Here is a 17,424-nt window from a genome sequence, read left to right on the forward strand (position 1 = left end):
TCAAGAAAATGGTAGCAATTACATGACTGTTAATGAAAATAATTTTGCCATACAGAGGACGGGCTTGTACCTGTAGTCCCAGCTTCTCAGGAGGCTGAGGCAGGAGGATCACTTGAGTCCAGGTGTTGGAGGCTACAGTGAGCTATGACTGGGCCACTGCACTCCAGAGATCCTGTCTCAGTAGATAGGTTAGACAGATAAATGATTAGATAGATGGATAGGTGGGTGGATGGATAGATGGATAGAGTACATAGAGATGGATGGATGGATGGATGGATTAGGTAGGTAGGTAGATAGATGAGATAGATGGATATGGATTAGATGGGTAGATTAGAAGATGATTGATAGATTAGATAGATAAGAGGGACGGTTGGATGGATGAATGGATAGATAGATGGACAGATGGCTAGATAGAGGACTTTCTGTGTACTGTTCACATATTCTTTAGTCTGTTCAAAAACATACTTTTGCATAGGGGCGCTGCCGCCAGCCTGCCCACATCGTGTCTCCTTTCTGATCACCTGTGTTCCTGTCACTGATGCCCGGGGGCTGTTTTTGAGGACTGCTTGCCCAGCGTTCTAGTGACAGGAGGCTGGTGCTGAGAACGAAGGTTATTTATTCTTCTCATTGGCATCACCGTTTGGTATTCTGATCCCATGAGATAAACAATAGCAAAGTTGTTCATGAACTGGCAAAAAAAAAAGTGGTAAATGGAGAAAGCAATGGCCGGGGCTGTGGGCAGGGCTGCCCTTGGTGTCCTTTGCAGAGTGAGCGGGGTGGGGTAAGTGGTTGCTGCGGGCGCTGCCTTGTGCCGCCATCTTTGCAGTGACCCCAAAGACCAGCTCTGCCCCAGGTGGGACTGCCGAGCACCTCTCCTGAAGAAGTCCCGAGAAGTGTGGGGGCAGCGCATGCTCCTGCTGGGAATGGCCGCTGGCAAGTTAGGGGTTCTGCCTGCCTCACCTCTGCTGTTTGCGATTTCCTGTTTGCCTGTTGAAAGGGTCTGGGTCCTCTGGGCCCTCCTGCCTCGTGGCCCAGCGTGATTACTGGAAGCCCCACAAGTCTCGGCCTTGTCAGCTCTCCCCTGCCCTCCTCTTGGTCCTGGGTTTTGTCAGAGGATGCTAATGCTCTCCGGGCAAATGGTATCAAATGCATTTGAAAGGCAAAACTCATTGTTCAGCATCTGAGAATAGCCTCTGAGTGCTGGGATGCCACGGTTGCCGTGGCAACGGTTCTTTGTTTTAGGGAACCACAAACATATGATCCTATAAACCGCAGGGCCCAAGCAGCAGGTGTCACCTTCCTGAGGGCAGCCACCCAGGAGGCAGAGGCGCCAGGATGGGCGTGGGAACTATCTCCTCTCTCCCTCTCTTGCTGGTGCCCAGGATGTCATTAGCCTTTGTCATGTTTGGAGCTGAGGGATGTGGAGGTCGTGAGTGTGGGGAGCATGCAGACAGCAGGAGTGTTCTCCTCCTGCCCCAAGGAGCTGGGCTCTACATGGCGTCGTGGGGTCCCTGCCTCTTAACAAGCAACGCCATGCTCCAGCGTGGCCCCAGACTCTAGCACCAAGCAGAGCAGCTCCCACGACCCTTAAGACAGTGAGGGATGAGAATTACCACCAATGAGTTTTCAGTTGGCCAGTGTGGAGGAGAATGGGGACCCGCAGCTGGCCAGGAAGTGGAGGAGGTACTCCAAGGAGCCAGGATGGAGTGATCCAGGGACCAGCCTCTCCTTCCACGTGGCTCACGTGGCTCATGTGGCTCACGGACCTGTGTGCCCCTGACTCTTGCCTCCATCTGAGGGTCCCTCTTCCCCCCATCCAGCCACATTGTCATGTGCACCCACTGTGTCCACCAGGGGCTTCGAGGGAAGGGTCTTGCCCTTTTTCCTACCCGTCCCACCAAGCGTCCACCTCAAAGCCTGTGTCCTACTTATCTTTCCTCTTCATGTATGTGGGGTTTTTCTTCCTCCTTTCCACTGTGCACCCCGTCTCCTCTGTAAACTTGAAGGTAGGGAAGTCTGTCTTCACTCCCAAGTGTCCTCCAACACGAGCCTTCAGGAGTGAAGACCGCTCCCTACCTTCAGCGTAGATCCACAACCCTAAGTCTGCAAAAATGTCTGGAAAGGGAATGCTTTCTCCACACCTCATTGGCAGTAGGACTTGACCTGAACTGATTTGAAGCTATTTATAGTTTTTATTTATCCTACTTAGAGTGATTATTCATCTGTCCCCTGAAGGACTCCTCCTGCGATTGGCAGTGGGACGCTGCCCAGACCCACTGGCGGTGTGACGTAACCGCCACACACGCCTCATCCTCCTGCCACAGAAGCAGGTAGCGAGCACATGCCCCAGCCTCTCTGGCCCTGGTTTTCAGGGGTGTCGCCGTGGGGCTGTATTTGTTGAATGAACAGTGGAGTTCTTAATCCAAGAAGAATGCTGGGTCTACCTTCTCAGCAGTTCGAAGGCTCCTTTCAAGACAGTGTTGTTACAGAGGATGGGATGCGTCTTGCTGTAAATATTAATAGAAACCGTATATGGGAATCTCGGATGGCTTCAAAGAGTCTCTCAGTCAAATTCAGACAGGGACTGTGCCTCTTCCCTGGCTGTCCCCTCCCAGCCCCGGCATGGCCACAGTTTGCTATAAAACCCTTCTGGGCCCCGTGAGCACCAGGTGGGTCCGGCCCGCGCTGCCTTTCAATGTGAACTCTTTCCTGCCTTTCTTCTCCTTCAGGGATATGGTCATATTTATAATATTTATCTCGACCTCAATTTCCTTTCTCTCCCTGTCCTGCTTGTTCAGCAGACGTGTTGGGAATCGGCAGGGTCCCGGGCACAGCCTCTCTCTCAGGAACTCACAGGCTCCATGGCACACAAATGTGGCCTCAGCACGTGGAGGAGGCCCAGGGCCAGGCTGTGTGACTCATCTCAGCGGGTGGGGTGACCCTGGGTCCTGTGGTTGCCCTTGCCCTGCTCTCTGGGCCCCCCACATCCCACCCCTCTCCCCTGGTGCCAGTGACCCTCAGGGTTGGCAGCCTGCAGAGCCCTCCCCGGACTTCTGCTTGGATCCTCAGACTCATTTCCTGCAGAGCCTGCCGCCAGGTGAGCCCAGACCCCCAACTCCCATTTGAAGTGTGTCCCTACAAATGCATATCTTGAAGTATCACACTGAGGATCTCAGAATGTGACCTTGTTTAGAGGTGGGGTCTTGACAGAAGTCATCGACTAAAAATGAGGTCATTAGACTGGGCCCTAATCCAGTAGGACTGATGTTCTTATACAAAGAGGAGATGGGGCTGGGCGCAGTGGCTCATGCCTGTAATCCCAGCACTTTGAGAGGCCGAGGTGGGCGGATCACCTGAAGTCAGGAGTTCGAGACCAGCCTGACCAACACAGACAGAGGAAGTGTGGCCACAGCCACTTTCTGGGGCAAACCTCTTGAGATGAAGTTGGAGCTCCAGGTGATGCTTCTGTCAGTCAAGGAATGCCAAAGATTGCCAGCAGGCTGGCAGGAGCAAGAGAGAGACCTGGAACAGAGTCTCCCAATAGTCCCCAGTGGGAACCCACCCTGCCGACACCTTGACCTCAGGCTTCCCGCCTCCAGAACCATGAGATGGTACATCCCTGTGGTCAGTCATCCAGGCTGTGGTTACAACAGCTCCAGCGAGCACACCCCACCTTTCCTGGCCAGCTGGCCCTTCTTCCTGGGCACCCCATCTCAGTTATGGCCCAGGAACCGAAAACCCAAAAATCTTCCTGGATCTTTCCTGGCCCTCACCTGCTCCTTCCCCATCCGTCCAGGACCAGTCCCTTCCACTTTTCCTCTTTCCTGAATCTGCCCCTCCCTCCCCACTGGTTGGACTCTCATTTTGGCTCAGCTGGACTGCAGGAGGAGACAGCGCTGAGTCTTGCCCCGGGTTCGTTTCTCTCAGTCCCCCGGAACAGACTGGAGCACACTCTGCCTGGGTGAGCCTCCAGCACTCAGGTTCTGCTGCTGTGCTGTCCTCAAACCCTTACGTGGTGCCCCGGGGGCGCACTCTCCTTATAAGGACAGCAGTCATCAGATGTAGGGCCTCCCTAATCCACGAGGACCTCATCTCAACCTCACTGATCACATCTGCAAGGAGGCAGTGACCCTATTTCCAGTTAAGGCCCATTCATAGGTCCTGGGTGGACATGATTTTGGGAGGACACTCTTGTGGACGTTTGTGGGGGTTTCTGGGTATGTGAGAAGGCAGAGCCTGGGGAGCTTCAGGCAGAGGGGAACGTTCACATAAGTAGCGGTGAGATCCCCGCACTGACCCAGCAGTGACTGAGTACCCAGTGCAGCAGTAAGTGGCCACAGTGACAATTCTCACTCCCTCCAACACCGCCGCGAGACTCCCCGTTGAACCCCTGTCTGGGCGAGGACAATCAAGGAGATGACAGGGATGTGCCAAGATGACATGGTGGTCACTGAGCCCAGGGTGCCCACCCCAAGGAAGGCTCTGCTGGTAACCAGGTTTCTAGCCCGGGACACAGAGCAAACAGAGTGCTGGGCGCTGTCAGGAGCTCCACGCCTGAGCCTGGCTTGATGGGGAGGCCGTGGGCAGCAAGGCGGGACAGGCAGCCTGCCATGAGCCGAATGGTCTGCACACACTTTGCCATGAAACATTAAAGCCTCCTCCAGCACAGGCTGAGATTGGAAGCGTCCATCACTCTGGTACGGGATATGTGGAATCCTGTTGGTCCCAGTGGGTTTAACAACACACCGACCGGCGCATCCCAAGCATTCTGTGGCCCGTGGACCGATGCGTTCCCATCCCTCTGAAACCTGCTGGTCTGGGGCCTCTAGGACAGATTGTCGGGGTCTGTGGTGTGTGAGTTTGCTCCAGCTGCCGTCACAAAGCGCCACGGACAGGGAGGCTTACGCAGGCCATTTATCCTCTCACAGTTCTGGGAGCTGGAAAGCCGAGATCAAGGGGTCTCTGGACAGGTTCCTCCTGAGACCCCTCTCCTTGGCTTGTAGACTTTGCCTTCTCCCTGTATCCTCATGGGGTCATCCCTCTGAATGTCTGTGTCCTGATCTCTTCTTGTAATGACACCAGTTGTACTGGATTTAGGACCGCCCCGTCTGGCCACATTTTAATTTAGTCACCTCTTTAAAGCCCTTGTCTGCCCCAATACCGTCACCTGCTGAGATCCTGGGGGTTAAGGCTGCGTCACATGAATTTCGTGGGTGACACAGTTCAGCCTCTAGCACTCAGCACCCACCTGGATGTGGCCTCTGACCACGGGACACCCTCCCCCAACATCCTCTGGACTTTGGCTCCCTGGGTGAGAATTGGGCAGGTTTGTGGAAGAGAATGTCTGAGGATGAGGAGGGCCACACGACGTGTCCCTCCAAGGCTTTCCACTCCAGCGCCCGTTTGCAGACGGGACTTAGGACTGGCCGCGGCAGCTCCTGTCACTGTGCTCCCAGTGTGGGCGGGGCCCTGGGCTGCACCCGCGGGGTGTGGGGCTGACTGTGTCAGGTGTGGACACAGCCCCGCTCAGTCCACAGGCTGTGAACCTGGACTCTGGAACCCACCTTCCTGGCTTGTGTCGACTCTGCCCTTCTCGGGCTGTGCGACTTTGGGCAAGTTACTTAACCTCTCTGTGCCACGGTTGCCTCCTCTGTATCACGGGGATAAGTAATAGTCAGTAGCCTCATGCCCAGCTAGTAGCAGTGGTGGCAGAGGGACTCTTGACTGTCGTCATTCCTTATTATAGTGTTATTTCCATTTGACACATGGAGGAACCGAGGCCTGGGAGTTGATCCAACTTGGCTGGGCTTATCATGGCAGGCACAGGTTATGAACCTGGGGTTGTCCAAGAGCAGATTGCACCGTCCCAGGTCCGTGTCTGTGTGCCCCGTCTCCCCTCCCGACCCCATCAGCCTCTGCATCCACGCGACCCACCGTATTCACCTGCACCCTCTGGGAAGGAGGGAGTCTTCCTTGAGAAAACAACTCTTCATTAGGCTTCCTATTTGTGTCCTCAATTATGCTGTCAAATGCTAAGGAGTTTAGACACTTCAAGCCAGCGCTGGGCCCTTGGTGACGGTGCGTACCGTTGCATAATCAGCATGGAGGGACCTGCTGGTAATTCCACCCCAGTGTTTGCCCAGCACTGACACTAATCAATTTAGAAGGAGGCACAGTCAGTGATGGAACTGAGTCGTAGCAAACGCACTGTCAGTTCGTGAAATCCAGACAGAGGAAGACGGCCCCCAGACGGACGTGTGCGCGGGACGTGGGGGCCGGCAGGGGCGGGAACAGTGGAGGCCATGGACCTGGGACCCGTGTGCTGAACGCTAAAATGCTTCCTTGGAAATTTCAGAGAGTTAGAGGCAATAAAGGTCAGCAGTGGAATATTGTCACAGAATAATGACTCTGTGCCACTGGGTAAATGTTAAAGCTTTTATTGCGATGAGACGTGGATGTGGCTGGCTCTGAATTCAGTGGGTAATGAATACAAATCTATAGTGTCCATTCTCGAGAGGGAACGTGGCCAAGCTGACCCCGCAGTCACGAGCCAGTGACCTGGGCAGGCTTTTCTGGCTTCGGGCAGTGCGTCCGTGAAGGCAGCCCTGGCTCAGGCAGCCCCGGCCGTCAGCCCTCGTGCCCATGACGTCCTCCCCATAGGGACAGAGCTGTTTGCTGTCAGCCGAGCTTCTTGCCTCTTGTCCTCCATCGGTGGAGTCCTGACCTGGTCCTTGGCCTCCGGACCTGCTCTCGGCCCTGCACCCCATGTAGAGTCAAGCCATGTGCAGTCTCCTCATTGGTCCTCCCCCGTGTTCAGAATTTACTAAGGACTCAGAGCAGAGAATCCTTCCATCAGCATCCTCCACTCACCCCTACCCGGATAGGACACAGCAGACCTCAGGACCCTATCTTCATATTCTAGAATGTGAGAGAGTCAGAGTGGGAATCCCCTTCCCCAAGGGACTTCACTATCGTTTTTTTGTTGTTTGTTTGTTTTTTAATATACCTAATTCGATTGAAATCCCTCTGCGCTCCAAGGTCCTGTTTCTCCTCTGTGGTTCAACAACACATCATTCGTTTGGCCCCTGGCTTCATGGAATGTCAGCCCCAAGCCTTGTCTGTTGGGGTGAGAGCCAGCGAGAGGGTGAAGGAAGAGGCCTGTGGAGTTGTTGGTCCATCCTCCTCTGTTCCCTAGAGATGCTCTGAACGCCAGCGAGGGCCGCTACAAAGCCCCGTCGCCGGCAGACAGCAGCTGGCTCTAGAGGACCCCTTAAGAAATGCTTCCTTGGGGAAGGGTTACCTGAGCTCCAGAGGGCTGGGGGACCAGCTTTGGGAGCACAGGTCCCCAGATTCTAGGCATCTAGACATCACCAGCAAGAAGGCCTGTTTTATTCCACAAGGAGCATGACCTTCACCCTGGAAACAAGTCTCTGGGATGGGGAGAAGGTGTGAAGGCTGCCCATGTGTGGCTGGACGGTCCCATGGAGGAGGAACTCCAGGAAGAGGTGTTTTTCGGGAAGGAGAGCGTTGGGTGGTGGTTGGTGAATGAAGGTAGAAGGCTTTGCCCTTTTGCTTCTCTCCCAGTGGCCCAGAGCTGCCGGCCCCACATGGCGTGGGAGCTGCCTTAGGGCTTCGTTCTCCGTCTGTGTCTGGATACTGCCTTTGCAGAAACCGTGCGGTGCTGGTGGTAGGGACTGGGGAGATGAAAATTTTCCCAGTAGACGCAGGAAATCTCCAGCCAAAAGGGACCTTTAGACATCATTAAATCTCCCATTTGTTGGCTTATGTGTCTCTGGGCCACTTTGTGGACTGATAAGAAAAGTCTATCTTCACTCCTTGTAAATTGCTGTCCTCAGATTCCGAGTGCAAGCGCCATGAACCTTTGGCGCTAGAATCTCTGGCGTCTGCAGCAAATGGCAATTTTGACTTTCTGGAACATCAACACAAAAGGATACTTGGACTCTTTCTTTGTAGCCAAATGTTACATCTGGATGTTTCTTGGTCTTATCTGTTCCTTCTTGTTTCAGCGGCCTCTCCTCAGAATCCTAATTAGCCAGGTGTGGCTGCTATGACCATTTCTCTCAAAAATGGGTCTCGGTTCTGACTTCCCTTCTCTGTGACTAGATCCCTCCCACACGGATTCCCCCAATTTGGTGCCATGAGGCGTGATGGGCTGTGGCTCCTCTGAGCTGCACTCTCTGCCCCTGCCTTCTGATGGCAGAGAAACCCCTCAGGGTGAGGTCTGGAGTAGTGCCTAAGTCACCAGGAGGGCGTACACTGCAGCGGACCACTCCCTCGTGGTCTATGAGTTAGTCTAATCCAGAAAGTGGAGACCACCCCAGGCCTTTCCGACAGAGGCGTCTGTGTAGGGAATTAATGACCAAGATGCTGGACAGGCCATGAACCCTGGAGAACAGCCAGGCAGCCCCCGACTAGAAACTGCAGAAAACAGCCGGGAGGAGAAGGCCCAGGGGAGCAGCAGCTGCCTTGCTCCTGCGTGAGGCTTGCCTGAGGCTGGGACTGCCAGGGAGGGGCCCCCACCCAAGAAAGCCAGGCATTTGAAGCTGAGGAAGGGCAGCACTGTGGGCAGCTTCCTCAATGCTGGATGCTGGGGTAGAGCAGTACCTAGCACCAGGTAGGTGCTTGGTTTCTGCAGGGTGAATGGAGGAATGAGTGAGTGAATGAGTGAATGAATGAATGAATGAATGAATGAATCTGAGGCTCATTTTGAGAGACAGGATCTGATTCGGCGCTGGAAGAAGAACACACTTCTTGTCTGGCTACATCGAAAGGCGGCGCCAGGCAGCGTCTTGTGGCTCCTTGCTAGCAGGCTCGAGGGTGATTTTGGAGATGAGTGATTGTGGCTGCACCCTCTGCTGCTGAGCCAGCCCGGCCACCCACCCCACCCCAAGGCGCGCCTCCGTCCAATGGGCTGTTGGGGAATGAGGCGCACGCAGCCACATCTCGGCCTGGTCCTCCTGTTGCCTGATGTCTGCCCCTCTCCCATCCCCTGCCCCCGCGGTGCGCCTCCGTCCAGTGGGCTGTTAGGGAATGAGGCGCACACTGCCGCATCTTGGCCTGGTCCTTCCGTCACCTGACTTCTGCCCCCACTACTCGCAGTGAATTCGGTCTCCTCGGTCCATTGTATTTTCTCTGTCCCTTCAGAATAGTATTTCCGTGCTCCCGTGCTCTAGATTCTTTGTGAGGCTAAATTTAGACATCGCCTAGTTCTGCAGCGTCTTTGCTTTTCTCTGTAATGGTTCATCCTGCGAGAGCAGTCAAGCGCCTGCCAGCCAGACCCTAGAAGTTGAGTCCTTGGAGCATATGGTGGGTGCAGGTCTGACTCGAATCCTCACACGGGCGTTGTAAGGACCACTCTCTGGGCTCTCCAAGGAAGAAGGTCTTAGCCCACTCAGGCCACTGCAACAAAGTACCGTGAACTGGATGGCACATAAACTATAGATATTTATTTCTCACCGTTCGAGAGGCTAGAAGTATGAAATCAGGGTACCAGAGAACTCTCTATCCATCCCCTTTTTAAAAACACTCTCACTCCACTTTCCAGGCTGGAGTTCAGTGGTGCAATCATGGCTCACTGCAACCTCAATCTCCTGGGCTCAAGCAATCCTCCCACCTCAGCCTCCCGAGCAGCTGGGACTACAGGTGTACACTACCACGTCGAGCTAATTTTTGTATTTTCTGTATCGATGGGTCTTGTCATGTTGCCCAGGCTGGTCTTGAACTTGTGGCCTCAAGGGATCCTCCCACCTCAGCCTCCCAAAGCGCTGGGATTAGGGGTTCACATCACCATACCCAGGTCCTGGGGGGTCCCTTTTATAAGGACACTAATCCTGTGTATGAAGGTTCTACCCTTATGACTTGATTACCTCCCAATGACACCACCTCATAAAACTATGACATTGGGGGTTAGGGTTTCAACATATGAATTTGGGGGATTACCTCAAACGTTTGGTTCATTACAAGAAGAGAAGTCTCATCCAATGTGGCCACTTTAACCCGGAGAATCCTCCAAGTCACAAAGTCATCTCGTGCAGGCCACCTCTCGTCTTTGAGCCTCCATTTCCTCTCTGATGGGGAGGGACCTGGGCTGACATCTGGCCGGAGCCACCACGACTTAGCGGGGACATCCCTGAGCCCCCGAGACACACGTGAGCTCAGTAGGCACTGTCGGGGTCACCCATTCAGAGGTGGATTCTTCCGAAACTTCGCTTGCTTTTCTGTCTCCTTTCTCTTGCCCTGGATATTCCCATCTCCCTCAGTTTTTCTTTCCTTTTTCCCTTCTCACTACCCACCTCCAATTTCAAAATGTGCAAATAGCTGAGCGTCCCAGTGGCGTTGCCACGGCAACGGAAGCTGGTTTCCCCTTTCCAAATGGCGGACCCTTGGAAGCCTCTCTCCCCTTTGCCTCCCTGGTGACCAGAGCTCAGGGAAGAAAGCGGGGTGTGTGGGCGTGTCCCAGAACTGGAGGGTCCCTTCCTTGCGCTTGCAGGGTGCTTGGGTCGTAGGACTGAGGGGCCAAGACAGGGGAGACCCTGCATTTTTAGTTTGCTGGGGCTGCCATAACAAAGTACCACAAACCCCAGGTGGTTTCATCAGAAACATCCCTCACGGTTGCGGGTGTCCGGGGACTGCTCTCTCCCGAGGCCTCTCCTCCTGGCTTGCAGGTGGTTGTCGTCATCCTCACTCAGTTTCTTCCTGTCTGTCCAGGTTTCCTCTGCTTACAAAACACCTCTTCTGTTGGATGAGCACCTACCTGAGTGACTCCACTTTAAAGACTCCATGTAGCTGTAAAGATCTCATTTCCAGCCGGGCGCGGTGGCTCACACCTGTAATCCCAGCACTTTGGGAGGCCAAGGCAGGTGGATCACAAGGTCAGGAGATCAAGACCATCTTGGCCAGCATGGTAAAACCTCGTCTCTACTGAAAATACAAAAAAAGTAGCCGGGTATGGTGGCGTGCACCTGCAGTCCCAGCTATTCAGGAGGCAAGATAATCACCTGAACCTGGGAGGCGGAGGTTGCAATGAGCCAAGATCATGCCATTGCAATCCAGCCTGGGTGACAGAGCAAGACTGTGTCTCAAAAAAAAAACTCATCTCCAAATAAAGTCCGGTTTCATATTCTGAGGTCCAAGAGACCAAAACGGGGTGCCGGTGCCTCTTCCCCGCATCCCCAGCCCGGGATGCCAGAGAGAGTGGACCAGGTGTAGTCTGAGAGGAGGCGCCAGGCCTCGCCAGAGCTGTTCGCACCAGCCCGAGTTATTTTAGACTCTGAATTGTACCTTCATTGGGACCCAGAGTTAAGATGAGGATTTGCCATGGGAGCAGGTGGATGAGTCATGGAGATAAGGAAACCCCCCCCCAAGGAATGTGTGTCTTCCACCGTGAAGCCGTGGCCGAGAGTTCACAGGCATCCCAGGACACCGAGCAGAGGATGCTTGGGGCTCGTCCAGACATGGCCCGCACTGGATGAGCCACGATGAGGCCAGACTGTGTTCATGGGGGTGATGGCACCTGGGCACTGGGCAGGTGTGCTATCAGCTCAGGGTCTGGTGCTTAGATCAGCTGAAACAGAGACAGGCATTTATGGGGAGAGCTGTCACCTCATGGAGCCCATCCCGGTGGGCTGCTCAACCCAGGCCAAGCCTCCTGACCAGGGGCCTCTCTCACCTGCTGTCTGGCCTACAAATCATTTTTGAGATTTGTCCCTGGAATGTGACGGTTTTCAGGGATTCTCTAAACCTACTTGAGTGTAAAAACCCTTCGATCCCCACCATCTAAGGTGGATGCTACCCTGATCTCTGAGTCCTGTGAAGCGTCCTCTGCCCTGCCTGCCAGCCCACACCTGTTTAGCCCGTGTCCCTGAGTCACTAAGGTAAGGTGGCTTGTCTCCTGCTGAGACCGAGAGCCCCAAGACTTCAGCAAAGTCAGCCCCACGTCCACGTCTCCTCCTCCCAAATTCCTACCTCCAGTTCACTAGACTCTAGCCTGTGCCTCACTACCCAGCTGACCAGTCCTGTGGGGGGTCCCAAAGGTCTCCTCCAATGCAGTGTGTCCAAAACCAAGCTCCCCCCACCCCAAGCACATGGATTTCCCTCTTTGTCCATGGTCCATCCACCCGAGCCGGAAGCCTGAGCGTCTCCCCCAGTTTGTTACCCCTCGTCCAGTCCATCAGCCAGTCCAGTCCTGTCTCCAGGCTCCGAATTCCAGCTGACATATGGCCCTTCTTCCCATTTCCATGGTCTCCACGCAAGCCCATTCCAGACCCTACACACACCAGTGCAGAAGCCTGCCAGCCGGGCTCCACGTTCTCCTCCCTTCACCTACAACCCAGGCTCCACCCCAGGAGCTGGGAGAGGGATCTTTCAACAAAGACCATCAATCAGATTGTGTCACACACCCTCCCCCTTGAGACACTTCATGGCAGCAGGTTTAGGATCAACATCAGACCCCCCTGGCCTGGGAGACCCAGTGTTCCAGGATCCTTCCCAGGTCTTCACTTGTTTTTCGGCCCCCTGCTCTCTGCGTGCTGGCTGCACTGTGTCCCTCTGCTCCTAGCCCCCACTATCCAAATCGGCCTCTGCTCCCGTTCCCACTGATCACAGCTCCGCATTGGTATTTCGCTTCTCCTCCCGGTCGGATCGCTCGTTTATGCTGCCTTATTATCTAGCTCTAAGCTCCCTGAAGTCTGGCTTATTCCCGGCCTTTCCCTTTTGGCCTGGGGTTGGCATCTGCTGGGATAGTCTCAAGGCACAAACCCTGTAGCCTGCAGAGGCTGTGTGGATTTGCACCTGCCTCGAGTATTCAAAGAAACAAACCCCATGCCCTGAGCAGAGTTAACTGGCTTGTAGAGGAGGCCAACTCAGTGCAATTAACTCTGGCGTGGACGTTTGCAGGGTTTGTTTCTTTTTTAAGAAAAACAACGATTTAAACCTAAAAAGCCCACTCTCCACCAAATAAGACCTTTGATGGGAATTTTGATGGAAATCGTGTTGTGATGCAGGTTCAGGTCCGGGAGGGCTGGGAATTTTTTGTCAGAACACACAGTAATTCTGCCTCTTACTTTGGAGCTTGTATTTTAACGCCGTATGGTGTATGAAAACATAAATTTTCATCTTAATACACTTCTGAGGCATCAGAGCCTTTCCAGACCTTGTTTTATAGTGTTTTAAAAGCATTACTCCTTCACGACCCATTCTTAAGAGGACGGACTGGAGGAGCAAAACCATTAGTAGGTTTGGGACTCATCTATTTTCACATGGAAGCAGAGGCATAATAGCAGGTCTTGCTGTTAAACATGATCTGCCAGCGGCGGGGTTGAAGCCTGCAGGGAAGTGGCAGGATTTCCTAACCTGCGGCCTGATTAAAATGCCTGGCGGTGGCTGCCAGCGTGGACTGATGGTGCCTGCAGAGGGGGCAGGTCAGCGCTCTTCCCTACCACGAGGGGAGAGGCCAGCGCTGTTCCTTGTGTGGCCAGCAGCCCTAGGGATGTCCTTTCCCTGGGTCCTGGGAAGAAAGCGTCCTCTGAGATGCACACGGCCCCTGCAGAAAGGGACATTTGGAATAAAGGGGCTTTATGGTGTGATCTACATACACATTTCCTTTTCTTTCTTTTCTTCTTTTTTGTTTTGTTTTGTTTAAATAGAGATGGGATTTTGCCATGTTGCCCAGGTTGGTCTCGAACTCCCGAGCCTTGGGCTGAGTCATCCTCTTGCCTCTCAGCCTTCCAAAGTGCGTGAGCCATCGCGCCCGGCCCCTTGCGTATATTTCTAAAATTATAAATGCATGCTCACTTTTCATTTTGTACTTTTTATGACATTGAGAGGTCAAAGGACAGGTATTCACCCGCTTTCTTCAAGTGAGAGAGTGAGGGAAAAATGGTTAACTATTTGTCCTGGTTCATTCACCCAACTGGTAGGAAAGCAGGACTGGGTCGCAGTTCCTGGGGACCTTGCATTCTGCCCTCCACACATGTGGGTTGGAGGTGGACAGATGAAATACACACTCTGTTGGCCTAATTCTTACTCCCTTGTTCCCTCCTGTGTTCCACAGGCCATTCCCACCTTCAAAACATTCTTGGCCGGGCGCGATGACTCACGCCTGTAATCCCAGCACTTTGGGAGGCCGAGGCGGGTGGATCATGAGGTCAGGAGATCGAGACCATCCTGGCCAACATGGTGAAACCCCGTCTCTACTAAAATGCAAAAAAATTAGCCGGCCATGGTGCTGCATGCCTGTAGTCTCAGCTTCTCAGGAGGCTGAGGCAGGGGAATTGCTTGAACCCGGGAGGTGGAGGTTGCAGTGAGCCGAGATTGCACCACTGCCCTCCAGCCTGGCGACAGAGTGAGACTCCCTCTCAAAAAAAAAAATAAAAACATTCTTACGTGGGGTTACATAAAGGGACCCGTAACCTTCATGGGTGGTAGGAGAGGTCTGAAGGGCAGGTCTGCATGAGGGTAACATGGCCTGAGGGGAGAAGGGGCCTGTGAGGGGACATTCAGGCTGATGAGAGTCTGGGGGTGCCAAGCACAGAGCTGAGAAAATCCCTCACACCCAAGTAACTCATAGCCCTGGGAGCTTTGGGGCAGGTGTGATAGGGTGTATAGGTGGCAGGCTCAGGTGAGCTGTGTTCACCTTGGTCTGGGGCAGAGGCTTCTGAGAGAAAGGGACCCCGACCATGTGAAGGGAGAAAGGGACAAGGTCAGATGAGGGAGGTGGGAGGTGGGGACGTTTGCTCTGCAGGGAGGGAGATAGTCAGGGTCTTTTGAAGAAACACCACAGGAGGACGACTGCTGAGCCTGGGTGCTGGGGAGTTTCTGCCAAAGCTGAATTTGGAAGAGTCATTGGCATTCCACTGATTAATCCCGACTGTGAGCTGGACCCCGGGGACTCAGTTTCTAGACTGTGCTTGCAGGTGTAGTGCTCCACAGCCCAGTCATCTGTCCTTGTGTTTAGCCCTGATAGGGAAAGAGGGCTTAGTGCATCTCTGCAGCTGTGCTGACACCCACCTCAAGGGTAGAACGAATCTGTGGGTGACAAGCTTCCTGGCACGCTTCCTACTTCATGGAGATCAAACCAGGTTCAAGGGCGGGGACTTGGCCCTGTTCTGCCACTTGCTGGCTCTACATGTTGTTTCTCAACTTCTCTGAAGAGGCTTCCCTGACTCTGTTGTGGAGGTGATGGTATCTATCATCTACCCATGATGCCATTCATCCACTTGTCTGACTGTCCATCCATCTACCTGCCTACTTATCATCCATTCATCCACCCACTCACCCATCCATCTACCCATCTTTCCATCCGTCCGTTCATCTGCCTACCCACTTCATCCGTTTATCCATCCATCCACCTACCCATCCACCCACCCGCACACCCAGCCACCCACCCGCACACTCATCCATCTGCCCATCTATCAATCCATATGTCCACCCACCCGTCGACCTATCATCATCCATTAATTAATCTGTCCACCTACTCCATCCATCCATTTATCTTTCCATCCATCCACTTGTCTGCCTACCAACTTCTCCATCCATTCATCCCTCTGTTCATCCATGCATTCATCAGTCCATTCATCTGTCCATCCACCTGCCTACCCATCCATCTGCCCGTCTGTCCATTTATTCATTCATCCATCCACTATCCATCCATCCATTCACCTATCTATTCATCTCTTCATCCACTTGCCTGCTTACCCACATCCATCCATCCTACAGACATCTGTTCATCTATCCATTATCTATACATTCATTCACCTGTCCATCCAATTCATCCACCCACCTATCCATTTATCTACTCAACCACACACCCACCCACCATTTTGTTTATCCATTCACCTGTCCATTCATCCACCCACCCATCCAGATTAGTGCTGTATTAAGCATTTTATGACGCTAGGCTCAACACCAGTGCTACAGTGCAGAAAGGATAGCGTGATCCTCAGGGCAAGGTGGACTGCCCAGTAGTAAAAGCAAAATGCTCAGGAATGCCTTTGGGAGGGATGAGCACCTACAGATGTGTGGACAGCACATTCCTGAAAACAGCTTTGGGCAGAACCATGCCGTGGGAAAGAAGTTCCTTGGGATCTCGCAGATGCCAGGGGTAGCCAGATGGAGGTGTGAGTGGGAGGTACACAGTCCAGAAGAAGAGATAGTAAAGTTAGGCTGGAGATAGGAGCCAGGTCTCGTGAACCTCATGTTTTCTAAATCAGGGGTCTAGGTTCTGTTCTAAACGTGGAGAATCTTTCAGGAGTTTTAGCGAAGAAGTTACCATGATTTCTATTGTTAAGAAGAATCCTTTATCTGTTATATGGATAGCTGTCTTTTGCAAGGAAGGAAGGAAGCGCAGCTCACATTGGGAGGCTGCTGCCATGTCCGTGGGAGAATCAGCCGTGGCCAGGTTGGAATCTGCCTTGTGGCTGGGTGTGCAGAGTTGTGCCTGGGTTTCCAGTCTGGCCCGCTGAGTGGATAGCAAAGACTGCAGGAGGGCGTGGGCTTTTGCATGGCACACTGCCATGCCTGTAGCTTCAGACATGGGTATCACAAGCCCCCTGCCTACCCGGCATGGCCATGAGTAATAGAAGAGCAGCCTGGCCATACAGCACAATACGAATTTAGTGGCAGTTGCTGTTGTTATTTTATATGAGCGTGGCAGTGAATGTTGATGAGTCCATTTAAAATGGATTATGAACAGGGGACAGGAAGCACATGCTCCTGGGTGGCTTCACAGCAGCATTCGGCTCTTTCTTGACAGAGCACAGGCTGGGTACAACCCTCACCCTAAATTTAGCTCCTGGCACATTTGGGCTGGGATGAAAGCTGAGAAACACAGGTCATGGGTGTGCTATGCTCTGAATAATTTCCTCTCCAAATGGCGTCTTGCAGCTTGCCACAGTCCCTGAGAATCCATCATGCTACCGTACAAGGATTCCTAGGTGTGGTAGGTGGAGGCTGCAGTCAAGCACCCACACACTAGGTCAGACGCAGCCCCGTCCTGGGTCCCAGCCTACTAAGATGATGTGTGTGAACTGTGGAACATGGCGTGTGACTCATGGAAGTGCCCCATCGCTGTGATCTGCTGTTACCGCCATTTTGGGGTTTCAAGGGTCGTGGTGTCTTCGTGATATCATGTGCTAAGGCTGCTGTCAGTTCCTACTGGAGAGCTGCAGGTCTTGTGGGCTTAGATCTTCCCTTGGCTCCGTGCTGCCCCTAATAGCAAGAGGTGGGCTATTATCACGTTGACTAAAGTGCTGAGGATGACGGGGTGGGCAGCAGAACCCGTGTATCAACTGCCTGTGCTCTCTTGGGCACTGACCAAGGGCTTGGCCCTCCCAAGTCCTGAGAAAGACACCAGGGTGAAGCCACTTGAGGAAAAGGCAATAGGGTATCCAAGACCTGGTAGTCATC

The 17,424-nt window shown here is 53.4% G+C and overlaps 1 protein-coding gene and 1 long non-coding RNA gene across 4 annotated transcripts in view; one reads left to right on the plus strand and one right to left on the minus strand.

The window, feature by feature from the left end:
• Positions 1 to 17,424, plus strand: part of SHANK2 (SH3 and multiple ankyrin repeat domains 2) — a 648,778-nt gene that overhangs the window by 233,158 nt on the left and 398,196 nt on the right. The gene's annotated exons all lie outside the window — the stretch shown is intronic.
• On the minus strand, positions 9,453 to 12,054 carry LOC135272121 (uncharacterized). Its single transcript, XR_010340221.1, has 3 exons — positions 11,986 to 12,054; positions 11,302 to 11,584; positions 9,453 to 10,755 (listed from the first exon to the last, which is right to left on the minus strand). It is a non-coding gene; the product is annotated as an uncharacterized LOC135272121 (long non-coding RNA).

Source organism: Aotus nancymaae, unplaced genomic scaffold (genome assembly GCF_030222135.1).
Source record: "Aotus nancymaae isolate 86718 unplaced genomic scaffold, 86718_ANA_hifiasm-v0.15.2.pri h1tg000106l, whole genome shotgun sequence".
In the NCBI taxonomy this organism is placed as follows: Eukaryota; Metazoa; Chordata; class Mammalia; order Primates; family Aotidae; genus Aotus; species Aotus nancymaae.